The sequence below is a fragment of the Patella vulgata genome, chromosome 2 (genome assembly GCF_932274485.2).
Source record: "Patella vulgata chromosome 2, xgPatVulg1.2, whole genome shotgun sequence".
In the NCBI taxonomy this organism is placed as follows: Eukaryota; Metazoa; Mollusca; class Gastropoda; family Patellidae; genus Patella; species Patella vulgata.
In genome coordinates this window covers 2,627,776-2,640,899 of record NC_065880.2, presented here as the reverse complement: position 1 = coordinate 2,640,899, position 13,124 = coordinate 2,627,776, and positions in this window count along the sequence as shown.

Sequence of the window (13,124 nt, the reverse complement as noted above, 5' to 3'; positions counted from 1 at the left end):
AATATTCCTGTCGATCTATTTGGACTAACACCAGTATTTTATTGTGTTATGTCTGACATAAAACCACTGGAGAAGTTAAAATTACTCTACTCTGCTGGTGCCATGTTAGATGTTAAGGATAATGATGGTAGTTTATTACACCATGCTTGTTGGTGGAGTACAATAGACAGTATAAAATACTTATTGGAACAAGGACTTGATAAAAATGGTAGGGATGATGTTAATATGACACCAGTATTTTATTGTATTAGATCTGTAATAAACCCAGTGGAGAAGATAAAATTACTCTACTCTGCTGGTGCCATGTTAGATGTTAAGGATAATAGAAGTATTTATCACGAAAATATGCAATTTATGTGAGTCGTGTTTATGGATGGTAAAGTCGGCGGAAGTCACTATTAAATATGTGTAGCAGTATTCTGACAGGAATGTTACGAAGGTGAGCGATTTTTGTGGCAACGACCATCACTCCCCATGGAGATGTAGCTAGGCAAAATGTCCTTAGTCAAATCAATGTGCTGAAGAGCAGAGGTGATGCCCAGGAAAACATCTGGTAAATCTTGCAACCAGCGGCGCATCTCCTGGACATCACCTACGAAGCAATGTCGGTGTATGTGTCTGGTTGCGAGTCGTATCTGCTTTAGATTGTGAAAAATCTGCCTTGCTGTATCCCCAGTTCCAGCATCCCTGCTATGAATGATAATTGTCTGTTTAGGATCAGAGTATTGCAAGACCCTTCTGACGAATTTTTCCTGGCACGATGACTGATTCCTGGAGGTAAAGTCGTGTCCAATCTCCCCAAGAGCCACACATTTTTTCTCCTGTATCATATTCCCCAACGTTTTGAGATCTTGGCCCATGGTCGTGGTGGAAACTTAATGTTGATGTAGTCCATAGGCAAATTGGGTGGTAGGGTCGGTTATACCTTGTGTTAAATGCCAAGATGATCGATGGACAAAATTAGACACTACTGAATTTAGCCGGTCACTGGTGTTATGAAGATGACAATGGGAGTCTGTAAATACGTATGGGTTAACTATTCCGCTGGGTTCATTCAATAGTTCACCTATGTGTAGGCTTCAAAAGGTGAACAGACATTATTGTTAGACGAATGTCGATGGGAACTTAATGTAATATTCTTCCCATTATTCTCCAGTTGGTAAGGGCAAAGATTCCATTCAGTTAGTAAGATATCCAGATCATGCATATTCAACAAGCTACAGATTGAATACAGAATCCCATCATTAGATGCACCCAACGAGCAAGATTGAAGTCATCGAAAGCAGCGCCATCAGGGTCATGTGTATGGCGGGCCCGAACAAAGCCAGGAGTTGCATCCTGCCTCCGACATACCCAGTATGCAGTGGAGGGAGAGAAGTACTGCGGCAGATGAACTAATGTCTGAACTTTCGATCAGATACAAGACAAATCCTCTCTTTTATGACTCTGGAGCCATGTTGTTTATTTGCCTACGCGTAGTCAAACGAGCCAGTTTCATCCACCGTGAAATAATAGATGGAGAAGAATGTCTCCGATTCAATTAACGATGAAGTGGAACTATGTAAAAGAAAATGAATAACCTGGTTTGAAATCCTCCATACCAGACATCTAAAACAACAAAATCACACATAATTAAGAGCCTAGTTCCAGAGGCTTCAAAAGGTCAAGGTTAAAAATCACAAATCTGCACAAGCATTGCCAAATGAGTGGGTTGATATCATCAATACAAATTCTCAAGATTCACATGATCTGAGTTACACTGTTGATTTTGTTCTGAATGTTCAGGATGAAGATTTTGTCTTGACCGACATAAAATCTGGTTCAGCATATAAAATTCTTAGGAATTTATTTTGTGGTACACCTACAAATCTGGATTGTTTGGGCGGGGGGGGGGGGTAGGTTATAATAATAATAATAATAATTTATTTATAGAGCGCCTATAATCCAATACTTAGATTGCTCTATGGCGCTATTACATTATTGTAAAGGTATAAAATATAAAACATCTCAATAATAAGAACATTGCACAATTAGAATAAAATATGGTATACAATAATAAAAAAGTAAACTCTGAGAAAGCTTAAGCATTTAGCAATTAAAATGGCTTTTAAAAAGGTGGGTCTTTAACTTTTTCTTAAAAACAGGCAGGGAAGGGGAATCTTTAATTTCAGAAGGTAACTTATTCCATAGTTTAAAAGCAGCAAAACTATAAGACCTTTCCCCAAATGAGGATTTTGCATGATAGGGCATTAGCAAGTTTTTGTTTTGTGATCTAAGTGTGCGTGTAGGAATATATGGGGTCACTAGTTGTTTGAGGTAGTCAGGTGAGTCTTCAATATTAATGACAGCATATGTTAGAGAGAGTATTTTAAATTCAATTCTGCTAGTAACTGGCAGCCAATGCAGTTGGTGTAAAATAGGGGTGATATGTTCACATAGTTTAGTTCTAGTAATGACTCGAGCGGCTTTGTTTTGAATTTTTTGTAATCTATTTAGCTGAAGAGAAGGCAAGTTAAACAATAAAGAATTACAATAATCAAGGCGGGAGGTTACAAGTGAGTTGACAAGCATTTTAGAAGTATCAGTATCAATAAAGTTTCTTATGCGACCTATATTATATAGTTGAAAATTGGCGGATTTACACATATTCGACACATGTTCTTTCATGTCAAAATTTTTCCCAAATTTAACACCGAGGTTCCGTACACTGTTACTTGGATGTATGACAGCACCACCCACTTTAACATATTTTGTAATAATTGATGAGAGTCTATGATCGGTTCCTATTTTTAATAATTCAGTTTTATCATCGTTTAGTTTTAAAAAGTTGTTTTTCATCCAGTTTTTTACATTATCAATACATTTCTCCAACTGAATGATTTGTTTACTTTCGTTGTCGGGTGTTACAGCCACATACAGTTGTGTGTCGTCTGCGTATATATGATAGTCTAAATTGTGATCTCTAAGAAGTTTACCAAGAGGGCAAGTATAAGCCGTAAATAATAACGGACCGAGTACTGATCCTTGCGGAATTCCATATTTTATGTCTACTGGTTTTGATGACTGCTTATTTATGACAACAGACTGTTTTCGTGAAGTGAGATATGATTCAAACCATGTTGATTGATCGAATGTTTGGAAGTCGGAATTCCATCCTTCCAAATGTTCTGAATTTATAGATACTGATTACAAGATTTTACACATTATTGTATGGACTAATTATAAGAAGGGTTAAGCTAAAATAGTTCCCGATCCTTTTTGTACCTTATGTGAAGATCAATGTGTTGAAACTTTGAGGCACATCTTACTAGACTGTAAATATGTCAAATCATTACACGATGTCATATATGACATGATTTAGGTGATTTTTTAGAGTAAAGGGTTCAGCAGAGAAGATTATGTGGTTTGGTTCATGTTTGAATTTTTTTAGTATTTTTTTTCTCGAGTGTTAGATTGGCTGTTCTAAAGAGAAGGTTGTATTTTCGTACAGCAAAATCACAAGTTAGAAATACGTGCAGTATTTAAATCAGTTTTAACAGATCATATGAATAATGTTTATATTTATATGAAACATCGTGGATTATTACCCAAGTTTCAACTTTTATATCAATTAAATCCATATATAGAAATTGTTGATGATAAATCCTTGTGAAATTTAATTAGTAGGATAATATAATACTTATTATTTTTTTTAATATTTCTATGCCTTTTGATAAATAAAATAAATTTAAAAAAAAAAAGATTGTCCATCATCCATAATATTTACATATAACTAAAAATTGTCCATCGAAGACCTTGTTTTTAAAAAAACAAAAACATAATACCCTAAAAAATACAATTCATACTTCTGTTAGTCTGGTTAAAAGTGCTACCAACACCCTGGTGCTACCCTGGGACATATTTTGTATTGGTAGCATCGAAGTTGTAATATTTAACGCAGGACGCCGTGTTGGTCAAGGGAGACAACTCGAATCGTATTGACAGGCTAAGACTGACAGGTGTTAGGTGGCCGAATTGTTTAAAGCGTTGTATCATAAGGTCTGCCATTGAGTGGCGTGGTTTCGATTCGTTACTTGTACGTGAACAAAAGAAAGTTCGCCTGTCCAATCTTATGGGTTATCCCGGGTCCTCCAATTGCCCCCCCACACACACACACACACACGCGCGGGTACGCGCAAGCGAGATATTGAGATAAAATTGAACCATACCTTAGTCCTAGGATGACGATTCCACTCTCTCACCATTGAAGGGCTTGACCTTTTCGATCTGATCTAACACCGTTCAAAGAAATCTATAGACTGTGAGGTCATTTTAGAACGGAATATTCCTAATTCACGTTTGTTTACTTCCGGATCAGTCCAACTCAAATTCATGAATATTCACCAAAATCCTGGCAGCAAATATCAATTCAAATGTTCTTGGTCGGTGCGAGATCAAAGACAAAACATAAGATTCAAAACGGGGGTTTGGTGGTAGTGGGTGAAAGTCATAAATAGACAAACTATATTTGTTAAATCAGGGGAAGCAATTAGTCAGGAACTTCAAAGTTAACACGAACTCTTTAAGTCAGTGCAGACAACTGGAACGTTAAACTCCATTCATTCTTAAGTAATTTAGGGACTTGTCAATACTATACGCTAACCAGTATAAGACTGATACAGAGCCATGGTGACTTAGTGTGTAGGACGTTGCCTCGCTAACCTAGAGGTCCCGTGTTCGATCCCTGCCTTGGCCGAGAACGTTCATCGAGATTTTCCGGCGTGATTCCCCTTTGTCTGTCTTGTAGGGCGGATGATCTTGCACTCAACAACGTATAGTCGTTTGGATGGGACGAAAAACCGAGATCCCGTGTACACATAGGCATGCACGTAAAAGAAACATTGACAGTTTGAATTCGAGATAAGAGTAGGCCGTAGTGCCGCTGTCTTGGCAAAATGTCCCTCATAGCAAGCTGCATGGCGTATGCCCGTTTTCATTAGCACAGTCGGAGCTGGGGCCTGTTTCACGAAATTTTAACTAAGATAAAATCCAAATTTTAGTAATTTGATTGGATAATATTAGATTGATTTTAGTGCTTAGCCAATCAAAATTGAAGTATCTACTAAAATTTGGATTTTATCTCTAGTTAAATTTTCGTGAAACAGGGCCCAGAACTGCAGGACGTTAAGCCCCATTTCTTTTCATTTGTACATACGCACGTGGTAATATGTACACACTATACCTCCGCCATTTTTGTTTGGTATTTTTAATACGCACACAACAGACACCCATGGACAAATTAGTTAATGATTGTTATTATCACCATTTAAATCTTTTGAGCTCTGAGACGAATTTCTGGAGCATTAATTAAATCGGGATTTTAGATATATAAATAATACAGAATCTCACATACATGGTGCTGTATTCATGACAGGGCCCCTCCGCTTCCAGCTTCAGTGACGCCAGGCCGCGTTTGTCATATCCATAATGTATACATTTGACACTGAAAGAAAACAAATGCTGCATTGGCATCTACCCTTGGTGAGCTCCTAGGCCTCAGCCTTCTCAGACTTTACGATAAAACAGCACTTCAACGGACAGCTCTTTTGATAATTGTTGTACTATTTCAGTATCTGAGTTTTATAAAGTATTGCGCTAAAACTATAAATAATTTTATGAATATGTTGGGCGTTGGTCACCCCAATAACATATATATAGCTATACCTGTATTAATATTGTGTAAAAACTAAATTAAATGAATTTAAAGGGTACGTATTTACACTATAGTTATTTCCAATAAACAAACATAATATTAGGTCAATTTTAGGTAGATATTGGAAAAAAGGACACCCAATGCTACTAGGAGACAACATAACATGGGACGAGAGCAAGACGAAACTATGACGACAACATCTTTTTACAAACACATAAATTAAATTAGTCGCATATGAATGTTTGTTAGAATAAAGCGAAATATTATATTCATATTCTAGTTTCAGTTTCATTATCCCGCTAGGTGCAGAAAAGTAGGTAGCTAAACCTACATTCATTTATTCTTTCTGTCGTTGGTAGCCCAGTCGATGCAGAAAATAAATATCCATTCATTTGTTCATTCATTCATTCATTTATTCATTCATAATAACTGTTGATAATCAATCCTTGGCAGGTAAAATAGGTCATACACATGTGACATGACATCACAGTTTGTTCTAATTCTTAGAAGTCAGCTTGAATTACTCTTCTATTTTAAACTGTTTACTGAGATAATAATAGTATTATCGACTTCAATTCGTACAATATTTAACAAATTTTATATTATAAACGATATAAATAAATTACTGAAGTTTTAATATATTATCCAAATTTTACACGTAACATTTAGAAATAGCAGTTTAAATTGTTTGTCTTTAAATGAATAGTTAAAGTTAATAATATTGTGTTTATGTGGGAAACAATTTCAAAATGGTTACCAGAATTTTTTGGGGTAGTTTATCGACACGTTTATAAGGTGATAAAATTAAGGTTTAGATTGGTGGTACGAAGGGATGTTTGAACTTAACCTAACGGATTTCGTTGTCTCGTATCTACATCATTCCAAACCAAAAAAAGAGGGCGGGTGGACAAAATAAAAAAAAAAGAAAATATGGGCTAAAACCCCACAAAAAGGAGTGGTGTATGGTACGATAAATAGTTCGTCAGTTAAAAAAGATCATCATCTCTCAACTTGACCACCATTTTGTATATTCCGGGGGTTGGGGACGTGGTCCATGGTGGTTCTCACTTATTATGGTTCGATACAGGTCTCAATTAACCTGTAAGCAAAATAAGCACGCGCTAAGGGCAACCTGGGAATCGGAGTACAATAGAATGCATGTTTTGTTACATGCTAAATTGTGCGCTTTGTAGAAAAAGTAACATTAGCAGAAACTTGAAATTTAGCTCTAGTAGTAAGTGCAGGGGTGGGGCCGGGGTGGTGGTGCTGAACCACGCATTATTACATAAAACAAAAACTACGGACAAGACACAATACGCAAAAATCACAAACAAACGTACATATCAGAGTAAGTAAATGGATCCGGGGGCTAGCTGTAAGCATCCACTGTGCTGTACAGTGCCGGGCCTGTAGGTATTACCTTTATTTCGACACACAATTCTCGAAATTATAATTTTTTTCAACATATTTATGATACTAAAAATGTTCTCCTTTCTAATGATAATCTTAAATACCAATTTAATAGCATTATTCAATAGTAAACGTCAATCACCTAGCCTTAAAAATCGCTTACTAGAGCTAAATTTTAAATTTCTAGTAATATTACTGGAAACAAAATTATCCACAGATAGCATCCTTGAATTGACCACCATGTGCCTTGATTCCACATACTTTACCTGGGGAGATGACCTTTACAAGCAAGTCAGGGGCTTACCGATGGGCAGCCCCCTTTCACCTTTAATTTCTGAAATTTTTATGACTCAATTTGAAGAACGTGCCCTTAGTACCTCACCCGTTACTCCTATTACATGGCTGCGCAAGGTTGATGATACTTTTGTGGTTCTGGATGAAAATGATGGACCAATGTCTCTTTTAGATCACCTCAATAAACAGCACCCCAGTATCAAATTCACCATTGAGACCGAGATAGATGACACTCTACCATTTTTAGATGTACAAGTTGTTAAGGTAAATAATCAATTAAAAACCAAAATATATCGAAAACCAACTCACACTGATCAGTACATTAATTTCAACTCAAGCCACCCCCACTACACCAAAAAAGCTCTGATATCCACCCTAGCACGAAGAGCCATTAGCATTTGTGAACCTGAATACCTGCAGGGAGAATTGGAACATCTACGCCATGTATTTTGCAACTTGAACCATTACCCTCCATCACTAGTCAATAAGCAAATTAATGAAATATCCAAAAACATCAACAGAAGTCAACAAAAAACACCAAAAGAGATGATTAGAGTAACCTTGTCATTTCACGGCAACCTAACATATCAAGTGAGTAATTTACTTAAGATGTACAACATCGACACCACTTTCTCTGTTCCCACAACCTTGAAACAGATACTTAAAGCTAATGGCAAACAAAAACCAACCCTACCTGTTCAGCCTAAAGGAGTTGTATACAAAGTGAATTGTTCGTGTGATTTTTCATATATTGGCGAAACTAAACGTCCACTTGATAAGCGAATATCAGAACACCGGTCCAAAACTGCCACCAACAACTCGGCCGTAGCGGAGCACTTACAGAACCACCCGCAGCACAAAGTCGATTGGAATGGGGTGCAGATATTAACAACCAACCAACTGAATAGAAAAACAAGGAAAATCCTAGAAGCGATTAACATTAGGCGCTATTCACCCCAACTAAACAGGGACGCGGGGCTGCATATTTCAAGGGCATACGATCAGGTCATCAAAATGAACAATTCAACTTAAGTTACAACCCATTAATCACAAACTTTAACTGTTTAGTTAGTCTGAGAGAATTGGCAGTGTGTACTTGCTTTCTTACTATTAGTATGTATGTATTAGTAAGTTAAATGGTCCCCCCCCCCCCTTTATCACCCCATTTATTACAATATGTTTCCAACCTATGGCCTTTTTTTGGACTGTTTAATTTATTAGGCTATTAACTTCATTTGTCATTTCTTTTTGAGCGTTCACATACTATTAGTATGTATGTAATAGTAAGTTAAATGGTCCCCCCCCCCTTTATCACCCCATTTATTACAATATGTTTCCAACCTATGGCTTTTTTCTGGACTGTTTAACTTATTAGGCTATTAACTTCATTTGTCATTTCTTTTTTGAGCTTTCACACTCTTAATTTTTTCATTGTCATAACCACTTGCTCATCTACCATACATATTATCACCTATCTTGTTTATTTAGCCTTCTGTTAATGGACTATGCAATGCCTACATTAATTTATTATAAGTGTTATCCATTTCTTAGTAAATGGTTTCATCCCTATTACCTCATTGAAACAACATAACAGCATCCAACGGCTCCCTTTGATGGTCTTCATAATTAGCTAAATGTTTTCCATTTGTTGTTGATTGTCTAATTAACTACCCTACTTATCTTATGTCTAATTTGTTTAATCCTTTATCTTTATTGTTATTGTTATTTTATCTTATTATATGGTTTCACCATGTCCACTCTTATATATTCATCTGAAGTTTATGAAATGTCATTGTGCTTGATAACGATAAGAGGATACTTGTCGAAACGTCGTGCTTTTAGAATAAACCAGTGATTGTTTCCCATAAAAATTGTGTTCTATTAATGTGTTTTCCAATCGCTAAATGCCACTTAAAGATTATAATATTACTCTATTTACTTCTAAGTGTCCTTTTTATTGAGTCAAATTGTCAGTATCGTCCTAAGAAGGAACATGGAATTGCATTTCATTGAAAAGTTATTACCAGACTTAAATGCTAAATGAAAACTAAAAATCGCACAGCTCAAGACCAGAAGAGTTACCACCAGATGCCTTAGTTCTCTTCAGATGTCACCCAGGTGTGATCGAAGACAGATAGGGGAGAGAGAGAGAAATGGGGTTTAACGCCCACTCGACACAAACTAGGTCATTTCGGGACTAACATATGGTTTAATTTTATTTCAATAATTCGCTTGCGCGTAGGGGTCTTTAGCAGTGGGAGGAAACCGGAGGACCCGGAGAAAACCCACGAGGTTGGAAGGCGACCGGGGAATCGAAACCTCACTAGTTTACTTAATGACAGACCTTATGGTACAGCGCGCACGTGCTAACCATTCAGCCATCCAACCCAGAACACTCGGCTCGTCTATGGACAAGGGCATTCAACAATCCATCATTTCTAGTGTTGTTTTTGTTTTTTAGTTTTTGCATTTTAATTGTTTTTAAAAATAAAAGAAAAAAAAGAATTCAGTTTGTTCCAAAAAGCCGAGATGATATTCTTTTAGATAGAATAGAAGATTTCATCCTCGGTGTTTCTTGGGGCCATAGTGGCTAACCTGTATGTCCCATGTTCGACCCCGGTGTTGTCCGAGAACATAAGGATTATCCGGTATGGTCTCCCCTTATCAATGGTGAAGGACCTGCTAAGGACAACGTATAATCATTTGGATGGTACGAACAAAAATTCACAGGTCCCATGTACATTGACGGGATACCCTTGACAGATAAAATTCGAAATAAGAGTAGAGCCCTTGTCCGGCAAATTTCCATCATAGCACACTGTGTGGCGTATTCCCGTCTTCATTAACCCAATCTGGACAGAACAGTAGCATATGAAACTCTTAACTTCATTTAATTTCCTTTGTAGGCTTTATACATGACATACTTCTGCGTAACACATAAAAACTGTTTATACTGAATGTCGTTTCGATTGGGCGGTCGCGTTAAAGAATCCTTGACAATTGGAATTCGGTATATGAGTAGGCCGTGGCTCCTCTCTGTGTATGGTCAAAACATTAGTAGCAGGTGACCATATTATTTGGTTATTATTTCCTGGACTATTATATGTAATACCCCAATGTCATATAGATAATAATAATATATGTTCAATACTTAATTTTGGGTAAAATTATAATTTTTTTACAAAATAGGATTTATAGTGCAGATTACTTACCATAAATTGAAATAAATCATTAAAATTATATCTGTTAGGTTTAGACAATCCGGGTTGTCTCCCTTTATTTATGTTCTTGTTTTTTCTTCTACAACAAATTTACCAGTGATATTTGAAGTCGTGTTTTTCACAGTTTATAAGTATCCCGAATACAATTAAAACATGGTGGTCCGCGGTGATAGATGGATTCCGGAGAAAGGCCACGTAAAGGGCGACGGGTCTTTGTAGGATCTTAAGGTCCATTGTTAAACTGTAAGTCTAAAACAAACATTCATCAAAATCATTTCCCGCTGGTTGTCTTGAACGTTCAAAGATAAACCACAATCCCGACAATTTGACCACCAAACCTGAGAACGAAATTCGACAACGCCTTCTCACCAAAGCAAAATTCAATTCATCTATCACAAGGGCTGACATTTATGTATCTCCGCCAATTTTCTATGTATCTAAATTCCCCGATTTTCTATGTATCTGAATTCCCCGATCTTCTATGTAAATGTCGTGACCATAATGGCCAACAACAAATATAATTTTTATAATTCAAACTTTACTATTAGCTCCATTGGCAATATGAATTGTGATACAAAATCGCTCATATTATATATGTCTGGACTTGTAATGATTGTTGACAATATTACATCGGACAACGGGATAGAGTATGGAGGCCTAGACGAAAAAGACTGAATTATGGGCAATAATCAAACGAAACACCACGAGGAGTATGGAGTCAAAAGCAAAAGCATTTAATATATATATATATATATATAAACAGAGTGATTACGGTACTTTATAAAAGTCATGGTCAAGGTATAGGATGGTGGTTTAGGCAGACAAGATTGATGGATTTGAAAGTATCGTATATGATATATACGATGGCAACTGGAACAACTTTATGGCTATCATCAAACAAGCTTGGAGCGCGCTCCTCCATCGATTAGATTGTCAACGATTTCCACTCATCCTTGCGTACCATGACAACTACAATTTTAGTTTCAATTCCTTATAAACGTTTGCTAAACCTAATGAAAGTTTTCACTGATTACAGAATAGGATATTACGATACCTATAAACCCTGATTATAAAAATACACAATGTTATGACAAACCTGTCTTTTATAATAATATTTATTAATAATATGTTTACAATTATGATTGAAGTTTTAAAGTGTTGGTGTGTATCGTGTAATTTTGTAATAATATTTAATGTTATTTATTTGATGGATGTAGGAAAGGGGCGTGTTTATCAATTTTACACGATCGATAACATCCCCCAGTCACGTGATAAGATATTGATATGTTTATCTAATCTATGAAGGTATGCATTTAAAACTACAAAAAATCTTGGGTTTGCGTCATAGACAACTAGACATTGCCCTTGCCAGTTCCTACTATCGAATGGATGAAATGAGGTTTAGCGTCAGGTTCTGGATCTACTGGGCTACTAAAGACGTAATAATGAATTTAATATTTAATGTAAGTAAAAAGTAATGAATGTACGTTTAGCTTCCGACTTTTCTACACCTAGCTGGATAATGAAACTAAAACTAGAATATGAACACAATATTTTCTTTCGCTTTATTTTCACAAACATTCATACGAGACTTAATTAATGTATGTTTTTATGTGAAAGTTACACCTTATATCGATTAACATGTATATATTGTTACAGGTAAATAGTTTAATATACAGGTAATTCAAGTTAACTTTTAAGACATTGATTGAACTGTGACCTGTGACCAATTACCTACTATTACTATATATAAAAACGAAAGTAGAATATAAATCAAACGCATTTCAGACCAACTAGGTGTGTTTTCTTTAATAGAAAGATGAAATTATCTATAATAATCCTCGATTGCGAGTTCGTTCGATTCCTAGGTGATGGTGGCATGTACCTTTTACAGTATGGGAATGAAATGAAATGGGGTTTAACGTCCTGCTGTTCTGTCCCGACAGGGACAATGAAGACGAGCATACGCCATGTGGTGTGCTATGAGGGAAATTTTACCCGGGCGGCAGCACTACGGCCTAATCTTATATCGAATTCCAACTGCCAAGGGATCTTTTACGTGCATTCCAATGTATACACGGGACCTCGGTTTTTCGTCTCGTCCTAAGGACTAGACAGCTGTCCTTGTCAGGCCCTCCGTCCTGCATCACTGACAAGGGGGAACCACGCCGGAAAAGCTGGATGAACTTTCTCGGCCAATGCAGGGATCGAACACCCGACCTCCAACCCATCGAACCAGGGTCTTACCCACTTAGCCGCGTGATCCCCCATCCCCCACCTGACCCCACTAACTTAATAAGAATTCTCGATATCTGTTTATATACAAAATGTAAATTATTTTCTCGCACATTTGTAATTACATACCTTGAAAAAAAGAACAAATTTGAAATGGCACTAATATGGGGGGGGGGGGGTATTTAACGTCAAAATACGAGCCATAACACACAATACAAGATATCGGGATGCATATCATTAAAAAGGTCCGAATACATTTTCAAAATTGTAAA